This window comes from Eschscholzia californica, unplaced genomic scaffold (assembly GCF_041429995.1).
Source record: "Eschscholzia californica isolate CP2 unplaced genomic scaffold, dmEscCali1.0.p SCAF_15, whole genome shotgun sequence".
Classification (NCBI taxonomy): domain Eukaryota; kingdom Viridiplantae; phylum Streptophyta; class Magnoliopsida; order Ranunculales; family Papaveraceae; genus Eschscholzia; species Eschscholzia californica.
In genome coordinates, this window is record NW_028238254.1 from 35,444 (window position 1) to 51,027 (window position 15,584).

Sequence of the window (15,584 nt, forward strand, 5' to 3'; positions counted from 1 at the left end):
TTATAAACCGATGACAGCGATTTGGAGACATAAAAATATGTCCGGAAATATTTATTACTAATTTCATTAGCATTTCCCAATCTACCCTTTACTTTTAATAAGAATAAAAAGTTTCAGTTATTTCCACACTACTTCCAACATATTATTTATTTGAATACTCCAAATTTAATATGGGTAATTTAGGAAAAATCTTTTAGTGAGAGAACAATAAATAAAAATGGTCAATAAGTTGGATCTGCTAAAAAGTCAAACATAATCGGACGGAGGGTGTAAATGTTTTTACGTCGTGTCACTATAGAGTGCTTGAAAAGGCACGAGCGGGGAGAAATAGGAGTCCACGACGAGAACAAGTAGTACCCATTGTAAAATACTAACGGATGCGATCATACCAGCACTAATCCACCGGATCCCATCAGAACTCCGAAGTTAAGCGTGCTTGGGCGAGAGTAGTACTAGGATGGGTGACCTCCTGGGAAGTCCTCGTGTTGCATCCCTTTTTCTACTTTTTTTTTTTTTTTTCTCGTTTCGTCGGAGAGACGGAGAAGAGGGGAAGAAAATAACCTGCCAAAGGCGGGTTAGGACCGTCGGATTTGCCAAAAAAACGTTGTTTTCAGTGTCATCCGTCTATTTTTCAGAATTTTGTGTAACTCGAGTAATTTAAAACTGGAATAACTCGTCGTACGTATTATAAACCGATGACAGCGATTTGGAGACATAAAAATATGTCCGGAAATATTTATTACTAATTTCATTAGCATTTCCCAATCTACCCTTTACTTTTAATAAGAATAAAAAGTTTCAGTTATTTCCACACTACTTCCAACATATTATTTATTTGAATACTCCAAATTTAATATGGGTAATTTAGGAAAAATCTTTTAGTGAGAGAACAATAAATAAAAATGGTCAATAAGTTGGATCTGCTAAAAAGTCAAACATAATCGGACGGAGGGTGTAAATGTTTTTACGTCGTGTCACTATAGAGTGCTTGAAAAGGCACGAGCGGGGAGAAATAGGAGTCCACGACGAGAACAAGTAGTACCCATTGTAAAATACTAACGGATGCGATCATACCAGCACTAATCCACCGGATCCCATCAGAACTCCGAAGTTAAGCGTGCTTGGGCGAGAGTAGTACTAGGATGGGTGACCTCCTGGGAAGTCCTCGTGTTGCATCCCTTTTTCTACTTTTTTTTTTTTTTTTCTCGTTTCGTCGGAGAGACGGAGAAGAGGGGAAGAAAATAACCTGCCAAAGGCGGGTTAGGACCGTCGGATTTGCCAAAAAAACGTTGTTTTCAGTGTCATCCGTCTATTTTTCAGAATTTTGTGTAACTCGAGTAATTTAAAACTGGAATAACTCGTCGTACGTATTATAAACCGATGACAGCGATTTGGAGACATAAAAATATGTCCGGAAATATTTATTACTAATTTCATTAGCATTTCCCAATCTACCCTTTACTTTTAATAAGAATAAAAAGTTTCAGTTATTTCCACACTACTTCCAACATATTATTTATTTGAATACTCCAAATTTAATATGGGTAATTTAGGAAAAATCTTTTAGTGAGAGAACAATAAATAAAAATGGTCAATAAGTTGGATCTGCTAAAAAGTCAAACATAATCGGACGGAGGGTGTAAATGTTTTTACGTCGTGTCACTATAGAGTGCTTGAAAAGGCACGAGCGGGGAGAAATAGGAGTCCACGACGAGAACAAGTAGTACCCATTGTAAAATACTAACGGATGCGATCATACCAGCACTAATCCACCGGATCCCATCAGAACTCCGAAGTTAAGCGTGCTTGGGCGAGAGTAGTACTAGGATGGGTGACCTCCTGGGAAGTCCTCGTGTTGCATCCCTTTTTCTACTTTTTTTTTTTTTTTCTCGTTTCGTCGGAGAGACGGAGAAGAGGGGAAGAAAATAACCTGCCAAAGGCGGGTTAGGACCGTCGGATTTGCCAAAAAAACGTTGTTTTCAGTGTCATCCGTCTATTTTTCAGAATTTTGTGTAACTCGAGTAATTTAAAACTGGAATAACTCGTCGTACGTATTATAAACCGATGACAGCGATTTGGAGACATAAAAATATGTCCGGAAATATTTATTACTAATTTCATTAGCATTTCCCAATCTACCCTTTACTTTTAATAAGAATAAAAAGTTTCAGTTATTTCCACACTACTTCCAACATATTATTTATTTGAATACTCCAAATTTAATATGGGTAATTTAGGAAAAATCTTTTAGTGAGAGAACAATAAATAAAAATGGTCAATAAGTTGGATCTGCTAAAAAGTCAAACATAATCGGACGGAGGGTGTAAATGTTTTTACGTCGTGTCACTATAGAGTGCTTGAAAAGGCACGAGCGGGGAGAAATAGGAGTCCACGACGAGAACAAGTAGTACCCATTGTAAAATACTAACGGATGCGATCATACCAGCACTAATCCACCGGATCCCATCAGAACTCCGAAGTTAAGCGTGCTTGGGCGAGAGTAGTACTAGGATGGGTGACCTCCTGGGAAGTCCTCGTGTTGCATCCCTTTTTCTACTTTTTTTTTTTTTTTTCTCGTTTCGTCGGAGAGACGGAGAAGAGGGGAAGAAAATAACCTGCCAAAGGCGGGTTAGGACCGTCGGATTTGCCAAAAAAACGTTGTTTTCAGTGTCATCCGTCTATTTTTCAGAATTTTGTGTAACTCGAGTAATTTAAAACTGGAATAACTCGTCGTACGTATTATAAACCGATGACAGCGATTTGGAGACATAAAAATATGTCCGGAAATATTTATTACTAATTTCATTAGCATTTCCCAATCTACCCTTTACTTTTAATAAGAATGAAAAGTTTCAGTTATTTCCACACTACTTCCAACATATTATTTATTTGAATACTCCAAATTTAATATGGGTAATTTAGGAAAAATCTTTTAGTGAGAGAACAATAAATAAAAATGGTCAATAAGTTGGATCTGCTAAAAAGTCAAACATAATCGGACGGAGGGTGTAAATGTTTTTACGTCGTGTCACTATAGAGTGCTTGAAAAGGCACGAGCGGGGAGAAATAGGAGTCCACGACGAGAACAAGTAGTACCCATTGTAAAATACTAACGGATGCGATCATACCAGCACTAATCCACCGGATCCCATCAGAACTCCGAAGTTAAGCGTGCTTGGGCGAGAGTAGTACTAGGATGGGTGACCTCCTGGGAAGTCCTCGTGTTGCATCCCTTTTTCTACTTTTTTTTTTTTTTTTCTCGTTTCGTCGGAGAGACGGAGAAGAGGGGAAGAAAATAACCTGCCAAAGGCGGGTTAGGACCGTCGGATTTGCCAAAAAAACGTTGTTTTCAGTGTCATCCGTCTATTTTTCAGAATTTTGTGTAACTCGAGTAATTTAAAACTGGAATAACTCGTCGTACGTATTATAAACCGATGACAGCGATTTGGAGACATAAAAATATGTCCGGAAATATTTATTACTAATTTCATTAGCATTTCCCAATCTACCCTTTACTTTTAATAAGAATGAAAAGTTTCAGTTATTTCCACACTACTTCCAACATATTATTTATTTGAATACTCCAAATTTAATATGGGTAATTTAGGAAAAATCTTTTAGTGAGAGAACAATAAATAAAAATGGTCAATAAGTTGGATCTGCTAAAAAGTCAAACATAATCGGACGGAGGGTGTAAATGTTTTTACGTCGTGTCACTATAGAGTGCTTGAAAAGGCACGAGCGGGGAGAAATAGGAGTCCACGACGAGAACAAGTAGTACCCATTGTAAAATACTAACGGATGCGATCATACCAGCACTAATCCACCGGATCCCATCAGAACTCCGAAGTTAAGCGTGCTTGGGCGAGAGTAGTACTAGGATGGGTGACCTCCTGGGAAGTCCTCGTGTTGCATCCCTTTTTCTACTTTTTTTTTTTTTTTTCTCGTTTCGTCGGAGAGACGGAGAAGAGGGGAAGAAAATAACCTGCCAAAGGCGGGTTAGGACCGTCGGATTTGCCAAAAAAACGTTGTTTTCAGTGTCATCCGTCTATTTTTCAGAATTTTGTGTAACTCGAGTAATTTAAAACTGGAATAACTCGTCGTACGTATTATAAACCGATGACAGCGATTTGGAGACATAAAAATATGTCCGGAAATATTTATTACTAATTTCATTAGCATTTCCCAATCTACCCTTTACTTTTAATAAGAATAAAAAGTTTCAGTTATTTCCACACTACTTCCAACATATTATTTATTTGAATACTCCAAATTTAATATGGGTAATTTAGGAAAAATCTTTTAGTGAGAGAACAATAAATAAAAATGGTCAATAAGTTGGATCTGCTAAAAAGTCAAACATAATCGGACGGAGGGTGTAAATGTTTTTACGTCGTGTCACTATAGAGTGCTTGAAAAGGCACGAGCGGGGAGAAATAGGAGTCCACGACGAGAACAAGTAGTACCCATTGTAAAATACTAACGGATGCGATCATACCAGCACTAATCCACCGGATCCCATCAGAACTCCGAAGTTAAGCGTGCTTGGGCGAGAGTAGTACTAGGATGGGTGACCTCCTGGGAAGTCCTCGTGTTGCATCCCTTTTTCAACTTTTTTTTTTTTTTTTCTCGTTTCGTCGGAGAGACGGAGAAGAGGGGAAGAAAATAACCTGCCAAAGGCGGGTTAGGACCGTCGGATTTGCCAAAAAAACGTTGTTTTCAGTGTCATCCGTCTATTTTTCAGAATTTTGTGTAACTCGAGTAATTTAAAACTGGAATAACTCGTCGTACGTATTATAAACCGATGACAGCGATTTGGAGACATAAAAATATGTCCGGAAATATTTATTACTAATTTCATTAGCATTTCCCAATCTACCCTTTACTTTTAATAAGAATAAAAAGTTTCAGTTATTTCCACACTACTTCCAACATATTATTTATTTGAATACTCCAAATTTAATATGGGTAATTTAGGAAAAATCTTTTAGTGAGAGAACAATAAATAAAAATGGTCAATAAGTTGGATCTGCTAAAAAGTCAAACATAATCGGACGGAGGGTGTAAATGTTTTTACGTCGTGTCACTATAGAGTGCTTGAAAAGGCACGAGCGGGGAGAAATAGGAGTCCACGACGAGAACAAGTAGTACCCATTGTAAAATACTAACGGATGCGATCATACCAGCACTAATCCACCGGATCCCATCAGAACTCCGAAGTTAAGCGTGCTTGGGCGAGAGTAGTACTAGGATGGGTGACCTCCTGGGAAGTCCTCGTGTTGCATCCCTTTTTCTACTTTTTTTTTTTTTTTTCTCGTTTCGTCGGAGAGACGGAGAAGAGGGGAAGAAAATAACCTGCCAAAGGCGGGTTAGGACCGTCGGATTTGCCAAAAAAACGTTGTTTTCAGTGTCATCCGTCTATTTTTCAGAATTTTGTGTAACTCGAGTAATTTAAAACTGGAATAACTCGTCGTACGTATTATAAACCGATGACAGCGATTTGGAGACATAAAAATATGTCCGGAAATATTTATTACTAATTTCATTAGCATTTCCCAATCTACCCTTTACTTTTAATAAGAATAAAAAGTTTCAGTTATTTCCACACTACTTCCAACATATTATTTATTTGAATACTCCAAATTTAATATGGGTAATTTAGGAAAAATCTTTTAGTGAGAGAACAATAAATAAAAATGGTCAATAAGTTGGATCTGCTAAAAAGTCAAACATAATCGGACGGAGGGTGTAAATGTTTTTACGTCGTGTCACTATAGAGTGCTTGAAAAGGCACGAGCGGGGAGAAATAGGAGTCCACGACGAGAACAAGTAGTACCCATTGTAAAATACTAACGGATGCGATCATACCAGCACTAATCCACCGGATCCCATCAGAACTCCGAAGTTAAGCGTGCTTGGGCGAGAGTAGTACTAGGATGGGTGACCTCCTGGGAAGTCCTCGTGTTGCATCCCTTTTTCAACTTTTTTTTTTTTTTTTCTCGTTTCGTCGGAGAGACGGAGAAGAGGGGAAGAAAATAACCTGCCAAAGGCGGGTTAGGACCGTCGGATTTGCCAAAAAAACGTTGTTTTCAGTGTCATCCGTCTATTTTTCAGAATTTTGTGTAACTCGAGTAATTTAAAACTGGAATAACTCGTCGTACGTATTATAAACCGATGACAGCGATTTGGAGACATAAAAATATGTCCGGAAATATTTATTACTAATTTCATTAGCATTTCCCAATCTACCCTTTACTTTTAATAAGAATAAAAAGTTTCAGTTATTTCCACACTACTTCCAACATATTATTTATTTGAATACTCCAAATTTAATATGGGTAATTTAGGAAAAATCTTTTAGTGAGAGAACAATAAATAAAAATGGTCAATAAGTTGGATCTGCTAAAAAGTCAAACATAATCGGACGGAGGGTGTAAATGTTTTTACGTCGTGTCACTATAGAGTGCTTGAAAAGGCACGAGCGGGGAGAAATAGGAGTCCACGACGAGAACAAGTAGTACCCATTGTAAAATACTAACGGATGCGATCATACCAGCACTAATCCACCGGATCCCATCAGAACTCCGAAGTTAAGCGTGCTTGGGCGAGAGTAGTACTAGGATGGGTGACCTCCTGGGAAGTCCTCGTGTTGCATCCCTTTTTCTACTTTTTTTTTTTTTTTTCTCGTTTCGTCGGAGAGACGGAGAAGAGGGGAAGAAAATAACCTGCCAAAGGCGGGTTAGGACCGTCGGATTTGCCAAAAAAACGTTGTTTTCAGTGTCATCCGTCTATTTTTCAGAATTTTGTGTAACTCGAGTAATTTAAAACTGGAATAACTCGTCGTACGTATTATAAACCGATGACAGCGATTTGGAGACATAAAAATATGTCCGGAAATATTTATTACTAATTTCATTAGCATTTCCCAATCTACCCTTTACTTTTAATAAGAATAAAAAGTTTCAGTTATTTCCACACTACTTCCAACATATTATTTATTTGAATACTCCAAATTTAATATGGGTAATTTAGGAAAAATCTTTTAGTGAGAGAACAATAAATAAAAATGGTCAATAAGTTGGATCTGCTAAAAAGTCAAACATAATCGGACGGAGGGTGTAAATGTTTTTACGTCGTGTCACTATAGAGTGCTTGAAAAGGCACGAGCGGGGAGAAATAGGAGTCCACGACGAGAACAAGTAGTACCCATTGTAAAATACTAACGGATGCGATCATACCAGCACTAATCCACCGGATCCCATCAGAACTCCGAAGTTAAGCGTGCTTGGGCGAGAGTAGTACTAGGATGGGTGACCTCCTGGGAAGTCCTCGTGTTGCATCCCTTTTTCTACTTTTTTTTTTTTTTTTCTCGTTTCGTCGGAGAGACGGAGAAGAGGGGAAGAAAATAACCTGCCAAAGGCGGGTTAGGACCGTCGGATTTGCCAAAAAAACGTTGTTTTCAGTGTCATCCGTCTATTTTTCAGAATTTTGTGTAACTCGAGTAATTTAAAACTGGAATAACTCGTCGTACGTATTATAAACCGATGACAGCGATTTGGAGACATAAAAATATGTCCGGAAATATTTATTACTAATTTCATTAGCATTTCCCAATCTACCCTTTACTTTTAATAAGAATAAAAAGTTTCAGTTATTTCCACACTACTTCCAACATATTATTTATTTGAATACTCCAAATTTAATATGGGTAATTTAGGAAAAATCTTTTAGTGAGAGAACAATAAATAAAAATGGTCAATAAGTTGGATCTGCTAAAAAGTCAAACATAATCGGACGGAGGGTGTAAATGTTTTTACGTCGTGTCACTATAGAGTGCTTGAAAAGGCACGAGCGGGGAGAAATAGGAGTCCACGACGAGAACAAGTAGTACCCATTGTAAAATACTAACGGATGCGATCATACCAGCACTAATCCACCGGATCCCATCAGAACTCCGAAGTTAAGCGTGCTTGGGCGAGAGTAGTACTAGGATGGGTGACCTCCTGGGAAGTCCTCGTGTTGCATCCCTTTTTCTACTTTTTTTTTTTTTTTTCTCGTTTCGTCGGAGAGACGGAGAAGAGGGGAAGAAAATAACCTGCCAAAGGCGGGTTAGGACCGTCGGATTTGCCAAAAAAACGTTGTTTTCAGTGTCATCCGTCTATTTTTCAGAATTTTGTGTAACTCGAGTAATTTAAAACTGGAATAACTCGTCGTACGTATTATAAACCGATGACAGCGATTTGGAGACATAAAAATATGTCCGGAAATATTTATTACTAATTTCATTAGCATTTCCCAATCTACCCTTTACTTTTAATAAGAATAAAAAGTTTCAGTTATTTCCACACTACTTCCAACATATTATTTATTTGAATACTCCAAATTTAATATGGGTAATTTAGGAAAAATCTTTTAGTGAGAGAACAATAAATAAAAATGGTCAATAAGTTGGATCTGCTAAAAAGTCAAACATAATCGGACGGAGGGTGTAAATGTTTTTACGTCGTGTCACTATAGAGTGCTTGAAAAGGCACGAGCGGGGAGAAATAGGAGTCCACGACGAGAACAAGTAGTACCCATTGTAAAATACTAACGGATGCGATCATACCAGCACTAATCCACCGGATCCCATCAGAACTCCGAAGTTAAGCGTGCTTGGGCGAGAGTAGTACTAGGATGGGTGACCTCCTGGGAAGTCCTCGTGTTGCATCCCTTTTTCTACTTTTTTTTTTTTTTTTCTCGTTTCGTCGGAGAGACGGAGAAGAGGGGAAGAAAATAACCTGCCAAAGGCGGGTTAGGACCGTCGGATTTGCCAAAAAAACGTTGTTTTCAGTGTCATCCGTCTATTTTTCAGAATTTTGTGTAACTCGAGTAATTTAAAACTGGAATAACTCGTCGTACGTATTATAAACCGATGACAGCGATTTGGAGACATAAAAATATGTCCGGAAATATTTATTACTAATTTCATTAGCATTTCCCAATCTACCCTTTACTTTTAATAAGAATAAAAAGTTTCAGTTATTTCCACACTACTTCCAACATATTATTTATTTGAATACTCCAAATTTAATATGGGTAATTTAGGAAAAATCTTTTAGTGAGAGAACAATAAATAAAAATGGTCAATAAGTTGGATCTGCTAAAAAGTCAAACATAATCGGACGGAGGGTGTAAATGTTTTTACGTCGTGTCACTATAGAGTGCTTGAAAAGGCACGAGCGGGGAGAAATAGGAGTCCACGACGAGAACAAGTAGTACCCATTGTAAAATACTAACGGATGCGATCATACCAGCACTAATCCACCGGATCCCATCAGAACTCCGAAGTTAAGCGTGCTTGGGCGAGAGTAGTACTAGGATGGGTGACCTCCTGGGAAGTCCTCGTGTTGCATCCCTTTTTCTACTTTTTTTTTTTTTTTTCTCGTTTCGTCGGAGAGACGGAGAAGAGGGGAAGAAAATAACCTGCCAAAGGCGGGTTAGGACCGTCGGATTTGCCAAAAAAACGTTGTTTTCAGTGTCATCCGTCTATTTTTCAGAATTTTGTGTAACTCGAGTAATTTAAAACTGGAATAACTCGTCGTACGTATTATAAACCGATGACAGCGATTTGGAGACATAAAAATATGTCCGGAAATATTTATTACTAATTTCATTAGCATTTCCCAATCTACCCTTTACTTTTAATAAGAATAAAAAGTTTCAGTTATTTCCACACTACTTCCAACATATTATTTATTTGAATACTCCAAATTTAATATGGGTAATTTAGGAAAAATCTTTTAGTGAGAGAACAATAAATAAAAATGGTCAATAAGTTGGATCTGCTAAAAAGTCAAACATAATCGGACGGAGGGTGTAAATGTTTTTACGTCGTGTCACTATAGAGTGCTTGAAAAGGCACGAGCGGGGAGAAATAGGAGTCCACGACGAGAACAAGTAGTACCCATTGTAAAATACTAACGGATGCGATCATACCAGCACTAATCCACCGGATCCCATCAGAACTCCGAAGTTAAGCGTGCTTGGGCGAGAGTAGTACTAGGATGGGTGACCTCCTGGGAAGTCCTCGTGTTGCATCCCTTTTTCTACTTTTTTTTTTTTTTTTCTCGTTTCGTCGGAGAGACGGAGAAGAGGGGAAGAAAATAACCTGCCAAAGGCGGGTTAGGACCGTCGGATTTGCCAAAAAAACGTTGTTTTCAGTGTCATCCGTCTATTTTTCAGAATTTTGTGTAACTCGAGTAATTTAAAACTGGAATAACTCGTCGTACGTATTATAAACCGATGACAGCGATTTGGAGACATAAAAATATGTCCGGAAATATTTATTACTAATTTCATTAGCATTTCCCAATCTACCCTTTACTTTTAATAAGAATAAAAAGTTTCAGTTATTTCCACACTACTTCCAACATATTATTTATTTGAATACTCCAAATTTAATATGGGTAATTTAGGAAAAATCTTTTAGTGAGAGAACAATAAATAAAAATGGTCAATAAGTTGGATCTGCTAAAAAGTCAAACATAATCGGACGGAGGGTGTAAATGTTTTTACGTCGTGTCACTATAGAGTGCTTGAAAAGGCACGAGCGGGGAGAAATAGGAGTCCACGACGAGAACAAGTAGTACCCATTGTAAAATACTAACGGATGCGATCATACCAGCACTAATCCACCGGATCCCATCAGAACTCCGAAGTTAAGCGTGCTTGGGCGAGAGTAGTACTAGGATGGGTGACCTCCTGGGAAGTCCTCGTGTTGCATCCCTTTTTCTACTTTTTTTTTTTTTTTCTCGTTTCGTCGGAGAGACGGAGAAGAGGGGAAGAAAATAACCTGCCAAAGGCGGGTTAGGACCGTCGGATTTGCCAAAAAAACGTTGTTTTCAGTGTCATCCGTCTATTTTTCAGAATTTTGTGTAACTCGAGTAATTTAAAACTGGAATAACTCGTCGTACGTATTATAAACCGATGACAGCGATTTGGAGACATAAAAATATGTCCGGAAATATTTATTACTAATTTCATTAGCATTTCCCAATCTACCCTTTACTTTTAATAAGAATAAAAAGTTTCAGTTATTTCCACACTACTTCCAACATATTATTTATTTGAATACTCCAAATTTAATATGGGTAATTTAGGAAAAATCTTTTAGTGAGAGAACAATAAATAAAAATGGTCAATAAGTTGGATCTGCTAAAAAGTCAAACATAATCGGACGGAGGGTGTAAATGTTTTTACGTCGTGTCACTATAGAGTGCTTGAAAAGGCACGAGCGGGGAGAAATAGGAGTCCACGACGAGAACAAGTAGTACCCATTGTAAAATACTAACGGATGCGATCATACCAGCACTAATCCACCGGATCCCATCAGAACTCCGAAGTTAAGCGTGCTTGGGCGAGAGTAGTACTAGGATGGGTGACCTCCTGGGAAGTCCTCGTGTTGCATCCCTTTTTCTACTTTTTTTTTTTTTTTTCTCGTTTCGTCGGAGAGACGGAGAAGAGGGGAAGAAAATAACCTGCCAAAGGCGGGTTAGGACCGTCGGATTTGCCAAAAAAACGTTGTTTTCAGTGTCATCCGTCTATTTTTCAGAATTTTGTGTAACTCGAGTAATTTAAAACTGGAATAACTCGTCGTACGTATTATAAACCGATGACAGCGATTTGGAGACATAAAAATATGTCCGGAAATATTTATTACTAATTTCATTAGCATTTCCCAATCTACCCTTTACTTTTAATAAGAATAAAAAGTTTCAGTTATTTCCACACTACTTCCAACATATTATTTATTTGAATACTCCAAATTTAATATGGGTAATTTAGGAAAAATCTTTTAGTGAGAGAACAATAAATAAAAATGGTCAATAAGTTGGATCTGCTAAAAAGTCAAACATAATCGGACGGAGGGTGTAAATGTTTTTACGTCGTGTCACTATAGAGTGCTTGAAAAGGCACGAGCGGGGAGAAATAGGAGTCCACGACGAGAACAAGTAGTACCCATTGTAAAATACTAACGGATGCGATCATACCAGCACTAATCCACCGGATCCCATCAGAACTCCGAAGTTAAGCGTGCTTGGGCGAGAGTAGTACTAGGATGGGTGACCTCCTGGGAAGTCCTCGTGTTGCATCCCTTTTTCTACTTTTTTTTTTTTTTTTCTCGTTTCGTCGGAGAGACGGAGAAGAGGGGAAGAAAATAACCTGCCAAAGGCGGGTTAGGACCGTCGGATTTGCCAAAAAAACGTTGTTTTCAGTGTCATCCGTCTATTTTTCAGAATTTTGTGTAACTCGAGTAATTTAAAACTGGAATAACTCGTCGTACGTATTATAAACCGATGACAGCGATTTGGAGACATAAAAATATGTCCGGAAATATTTATTACTAATTTCATTAGCATTTCCCAATCTACCCTTTACTTTTAATAAGAATAAAAAGTTTCAGTTATTTCCACACTACTTCCAACATATTATTTATTTGAATACTCCAAATTTAATATGGGTAATTTAGGAAAAATCTTTTAGTGAGAGAACAATAAATAAAAATGGTCAATAAGTTGGATCTGCTAAAAAGTCAAACATAATCGGACGGAGGGTGTAAATGTTTTTACGTCGTGTCACTATAGAGTGCTTGAAAAGGCACGAGCGGGGAGAAATAGGAGTCCACGACGAGAACAAGTAGTACCCATTGTAAAATACTAACGGATGCGATCATACCAGCACTAATCCACCGGATCCCATCAGAACTCCGAAGTTAAGCGTGCTTGGGCGAGAGTAGTACTAGGATGGGTGACCTCCTGGGAAGTCCTCGTGTTGCATCCCTTTTTCTACTTTTTTTTTTTTTTTTCTCGTTTCGTCGGAGAGACGGAGAAGAGGGGAAGAAAATAACCTGCCAAAGGCGGGTTAGGACCGTCGGATTTGCCAAAAAAACGTTGTTTTCAGTGTCATCCGTCTATTTTTCAGAATTTTGTGTAACTCGAGTAATTATAAACCGATGACAGCGATTTGGAGACATAAAAATATGTCCGGAAATATTTATTACTAATTTCATTAGCATTTCCCAATCTACCCTTTACTTTTAATAAGAATAAAAAGTTTCAGTTATTTCCACACTACTTCCAACATATTATTTATTTGAACACTCCAAATTTAATATGGGTAATTTAGGAAAAATCTTTTAGTGAGAGAACAATAAATAAAAATGGTCAATAAGTTGGATCTGCTAAAAAGTCAAACATAATCGGACGGAGGGTGTAAATGTTTTTACGTCGTGTCACTATAGAGTGCTTGAAAAGGCACGAGCGGGGAGAAATAGGAGTCCACGACGAGAACAAGTAGTACCCATTGTAAAATACTAACGGATGCGATCATACCAGCACTAATCCACCGGATCCCATCAGAACTCCGAAGTTAAGCGTGCTTGGGCGAGAGTAGTACTAGGATGGGTGACCTCCTGGGAAGTCCTCGTGTTGCATCCCTTTTTCTACTTTTTTTTTTTTTTTCTCGTTTCGTCGGAGAGACGGAGAAGAGGGGAAGAAAATAACCTGCCAAAGGCGGGTTAGGACCGTCGGATTTGCCAAAAAAACGTTGTTTTCAGTGTCATCCGTCTATTTTTCAGAATTTTGTGTAACTCGAGTAATTTAAAACTGGAATAACTCGTCGTACGTATTATAAACCGATGACAGCGATTTGGAGACATAAAAATATGTCCGGAAATATTTATTACTAATTTCATTAGCATTTCCCAATCTACCCTTTACTTTTAATAAGAATAAAAAGTTTCAGTTATTTCCACACTACTTCCAACATATTATTTATTTGAATACTCCAAATTTAATATGGGTAATTTAGGAAAAATCTTTTAGTGAGAGAACAATAAATAAAAATGGTCAATAAGTTGGATCTGCTAAAAAGTCAAACATAATCGGACGGAGGGTGTAAATGTTTTTACGTCGTGTCACTATAGAGTGCTTGAAAAGGCACGAGCGGGGAGAAATAGGAGTCCACGACGAGAACAAGTAGTACCCATTGTAAAATACTAACGGATGCGATCATACCAGCACTAATCCACCGGATCCCATCAGAACTCCGAAGTTAAGCGTGCTTGGGCGAGAGTAGTACTAGGATGGGTGACCTCCTGGGAAGTCCTCGTGTTGCATCCCTTTTTCTACTTTTTTTTTTTTTTTTCTCGTTTCGTCGGAGAGACGGAGAAGAGGGGAAGAAAATAACCTGCCAAAGGCGGGTTAGGACCGTCGGATTTGCCAAAAAAACGTTGTTTTCAGTGTCATCCGTCTATTTTTCAGAATTTTGTGTAACTCGAGTAATTTAAAACTGGAATAACTCGTCGTACGTATTATAAACCGATGACAGCGATTTGGAGACATAAAAATATGTCCGGAAATATTTATTACTAATTTCATTAGCATTTCCCAATCTACCCTTTACTTTTAATAAGAATAAAAAGTTTCAGTTATTTCCACACTACTTCCAACATATTATTTATTTGAATACTCCAAATTTAATATGGGTAATTTAGGAAAAATCTTTTAGTGAGAGAACAATAAATAAAAATGGTCAATAAGTTGGATCTGCTAAAAAGTCAAACATAATCGGACGGAGGGTGTAAATGTTTTTACGTCGTGTCACTATAGAGTGCTTGAAAAGGCACGAGCGGGGAGAAATAGGAGTCCACGACGAGAACAAGTAGTACCCATTGTAAAATACTAACGGATGCGATCATACCAGCACTAATCCACCGGATCCCATCAGAACTCCGAAGTTAAGCGTGCTTGGGCGAGAGTAGTACTAGGATGGGTGACCTCCTGGGAAGTCCTCGTGTTGCATCCCTTTTTCTACTTTTTTTTTTTTTTTTCTCGTTTCGTCGGAGAGACGGAGAAGAGGGGAAGAAAATAACCTGCCAAAGGCGGGTTAGGACCGTCGGATTTGCCAAAAAAACGTTGTTTTCAGTGTCATCCGTCTATTTTTCAGAATTTTGTGTAACTCGAGTAATTTAAAACTGGAATAACTCGTCGTACGTATTATAAACCGATGACAGCGATTTGGAGACATAAAAATATGTCCGGAAATATTTATTACTAATTTCATTAGCATTTCCCAATCTACCCTTTACTTTTAATAAGAATAAAAAGTTTCAGTTATTTCCACACTACTTCCAACATATTATTTATTTGAATACTCCAAATTTAATATGGGTAATTTAGGAAAAATCTTTTAGTGAGAGAACAATAAATAAAAATGGTCAATAAGTTGGATCTGCTAAAAAGTCAAACATAATCGGACGGAGGGTGTAAATGTTTTTACGTCGTGTCACTATAGAGTGCTTGAAAAGGCACGAGCGGGGAGAAATAGGAGTCCACGACGAGAACAAGTAGTACCCATTGTAAAATACTAACGGATGCGATCATACCAGCACTAATCCACCGGATCCCATCAGAACTCCGAAGTTAAGCGTGCTTGGGCGAGAGTAGTACTAGGATGGGTGACCTCCTGGGAAGTCCTCGTGTTGCATCCCTTTTTCTACTTTTTTTTTTTTTTTTCTCGTTTCGTCGGAGAGACGGAGAAGA

General features: G+C 38.0%; 23 non-coding genes across 23 annotated transcripts; all 23 read left to right on the forward strand.

Moving 5' to 3' along the window:
• Nucleotides 1–375: 375 nt before the first annotated feature.
• Nucleotides 376–494, forward strand: LOC147561506 (5S ribosomal RNA). Its single transcript, XR_015232822.1, has one exon. It is a non-coding gene; the product is annotated as a 5S ribosomal RNA (ribosomal RNA).
• A 566-nt stretch (nt 495–1,060) lies between these two features.
• LOC147561507 (5S ribosomal RNA) lies at nt 1,061–1,179 on the forward strand. The gene has a single exon (XR_015232514.1). It is a non-coding gene; the product is annotated as a 5S ribosomal RNA (ribosomal RNA).
• A 566-nt stretch (nt 1,180–1,745) lies between these two features.
• LOC147561508 (5S ribosomal RNA) lies at nt 1,746–1,864 on the forward strand. The gene has a single exon (XR_015232515.1). It is a non-coding gene; the product is annotated as a 5S ribosomal RNA (ribosomal RNA).
• A 565-nt stretch (nt 1,865–2,429) lies between these two features.
• LOC147561509 (5S ribosomal RNA) lies at nt 2,430–2,548 on the forward strand. The gene has a single exon (XR_015232516.1). It is a non-coding gene; the product is annotated as a 5S ribosomal RNA (ribosomal RNA).
• Nucleotides 2,549–3,114: 566 nt separating this feature from the next.
• LOC147561510 (5S ribosomal RNA) lies at nt 3,115–3,233 on the forward strand. The gene has a single exon (XR_015232517.1). It is a non-coding gene; the product is annotated as a 5S ribosomal RNA (ribosomal RNA).
• Nucleotides 3,234–3,799: 566 nt separating this feature from the next.
• LOC147561511 (5S ribosomal RNA) lies at nt 3,800–3,918 on the forward strand. The gene has a single exon (XR_015232518.1). It is a non-coding gene; the product is annotated as a 5S ribosomal RNA (ribosomal RNA).
• Nucleotides 3,919–4,484: 566 nt separating this feature from the next.
• Nucleotides 4,485–4,603, forward strand: LOC147561512 (5S ribosomal RNA). Its single transcript, XR_015232520.1, has one exon. It is a non-coding gene; the product is annotated as a 5S ribosomal RNA (ribosomal RNA).
• A 566-nt stretch (nt 4,604–5,169) lies between these two features.
• Nucleotides 5,170–5,288, forward strand: LOC147561513 (5S ribosomal RNA). The gene has a single exon (XR_015232521.1). It is a non-coding gene; the product is annotated as a 5S ribosomal RNA (ribosomal RNA).
• A 566-nt stretch (nt 5,289–5,854) lies between these two features.
• LOC147561514 (5S ribosomal RNA) lies at nt 5,855–5,973 on the forward strand. The gene has a single exon (XR_015232522.1). It is a non-coding gene; the product is annotated as a 5S ribosomal RNA (ribosomal RNA).
• A 566-nt stretch (nt 5,974–6,539) lies between these two features.
• Nucleotides 6,540–6,658, forward strand: LOC147561515 (5S ribosomal RNA). Its single transcript, XR_015232523.1, has one exon. It is a non-coding gene; the product is annotated as a 5S ribosomal RNA (ribosomal RNA).
• A 566-nt stretch (nt 6,659–7,224) lies between these two features.
• LOC147561516 (5S ribosomal RNA) lies at nt 7,225–7,343 on the forward strand. The gene has a single exon (XR_015232524.1). It is a non-coding gene; the product is annotated as a 5S ribosomal RNA (ribosomal RNA).
• Nucleotides 7,344–7,909: 566 nt separating this feature from the next.
• Nucleotides 7,910–8,028, forward strand: LOC147561517 (5S ribosomal RNA). Its single transcript, XR_015232525.1, has one exon. It is a non-coding gene; the product is annotated as a 5S ribosomal RNA (ribosomal RNA).
• Nucleotides 8,029–8,594: 566 nt separating this feature from the next.
• Nucleotides 8,595–8,713, forward strand: LOC147561518 (5S ribosomal RNA). The gene has a single exon (XR_015232526.1). It is a non-coding gene; the product is annotated as a 5S ribosomal RNA (ribosomal RNA).
• Nucleotides 8,714–9,279: 566 nt separating this feature from the next.
• LOC147561519 (5S ribosomal RNA) lies at nt 9,280–9,398 on the forward strand. The gene has a single exon (XR_015232527.1). It is a non-coding gene; the product is annotated as a 5S ribosomal RNA (ribosomal RNA).
• Nucleotides 9,399–9,964: 566 nt separating this feature from the next.
• LOC147561520 (5S ribosomal RNA) lies at nt 9,965–10,083 on the forward strand. The gene has a single exon (XR_015232528.1). It is a non-coding gene; the product is annotated as a 5S ribosomal RNA (ribosomal RNA).
• Nucleotides 10,084–10,649: 566 nt separating this feature from the next.
• On the forward strand, nt 10,650–10,768 carry LOC147561521 (5S ribosomal RNA). The gene has a single exon (XR_015232529.1). It is a non-coding gene; the product is annotated as a 5S ribosomal RNA (ribosomal RNA).
• A 565-nt stretch (nt 10,769–11,333) lies between these two features.
• Nucleotides 11,334–11,452, forward strand: LOC147561522 (5S ribosomal RNA). Its single transcript, XR_015232531.1, has one exon. It is a non-coding gene; the product is annotated as a 5S ribosomal RNA (ribosomal RNA).
• A 566-nt stretch (nt 11,453–12,018) lies between these two features.
• LOC147561523 (5S ribosomal RNA) lies at nt 12,019–12,137 on the forward strand. Its single transcript, XR_015232532.1, has one exon. It is a non-coding gene; the product is annotated as a 5S ribosomal RNA (ribosomal RNA).
• Nucleotides 12,138–12,703: 566 nt separating this feature from the next.
• LOC147561524 (5S ribosomal RNA) lies at nt 12,704–12,822 on the forward strand. Its single transcript, XR_015232533.1, has one exon. It is a non-coding gene; the product is annotated as a 5S ribosomal RNA (ribosomal RNA).
• A 537-nt stretch (nt 12,823–13,359) lies between these two features.
• On the forward strand, nt 13,360–13,478 carry LOC147561525 (5S ribosomal RNA). Its single transcript, XR_015232534.1, has one exon. It is a non-coding gene; the product is annotated as a 5S ribosomal RNA (ribosomal RNA).
• A 565-nt stretch (nt 13,479–14,043) lies between these two features.
• Nucleotides 14,044–14,162, forward strand: LOC147561526 (5S ribosomal RNA). Its single transcript, XR_015232535.1, has one exon. It is a non-coding gene; the product is annotated as a 5S ribosomal RNA (ribosomal RNA).
• Nucleotides 14,163–14,728: 566 nt separating this feature from the next.
• LOC147561527 (5S ribosomal RNA) lies at nt 14,729–14,847 on the forward strand. The gene has a single exon (XR_015232536.1). It is a non-coding gene; the product is annotated as a 5S ribosomal RNA (ribosomal RNA).
• Nucleotides 14,848–15,413: 566 nt separating this feature from the next.
• On the forward strand, nt 15,414–15,532 carry LOC147561528 (5S ribosomal RNA). The gene has a single exon (XR_015232537.1). It is a non-coding gene; the product is annotated as a 5S ribosomal RNA (ribosomal RNA).
• Nucleotides 15,533–15,584: the final 52 nt, after the last annotated feature.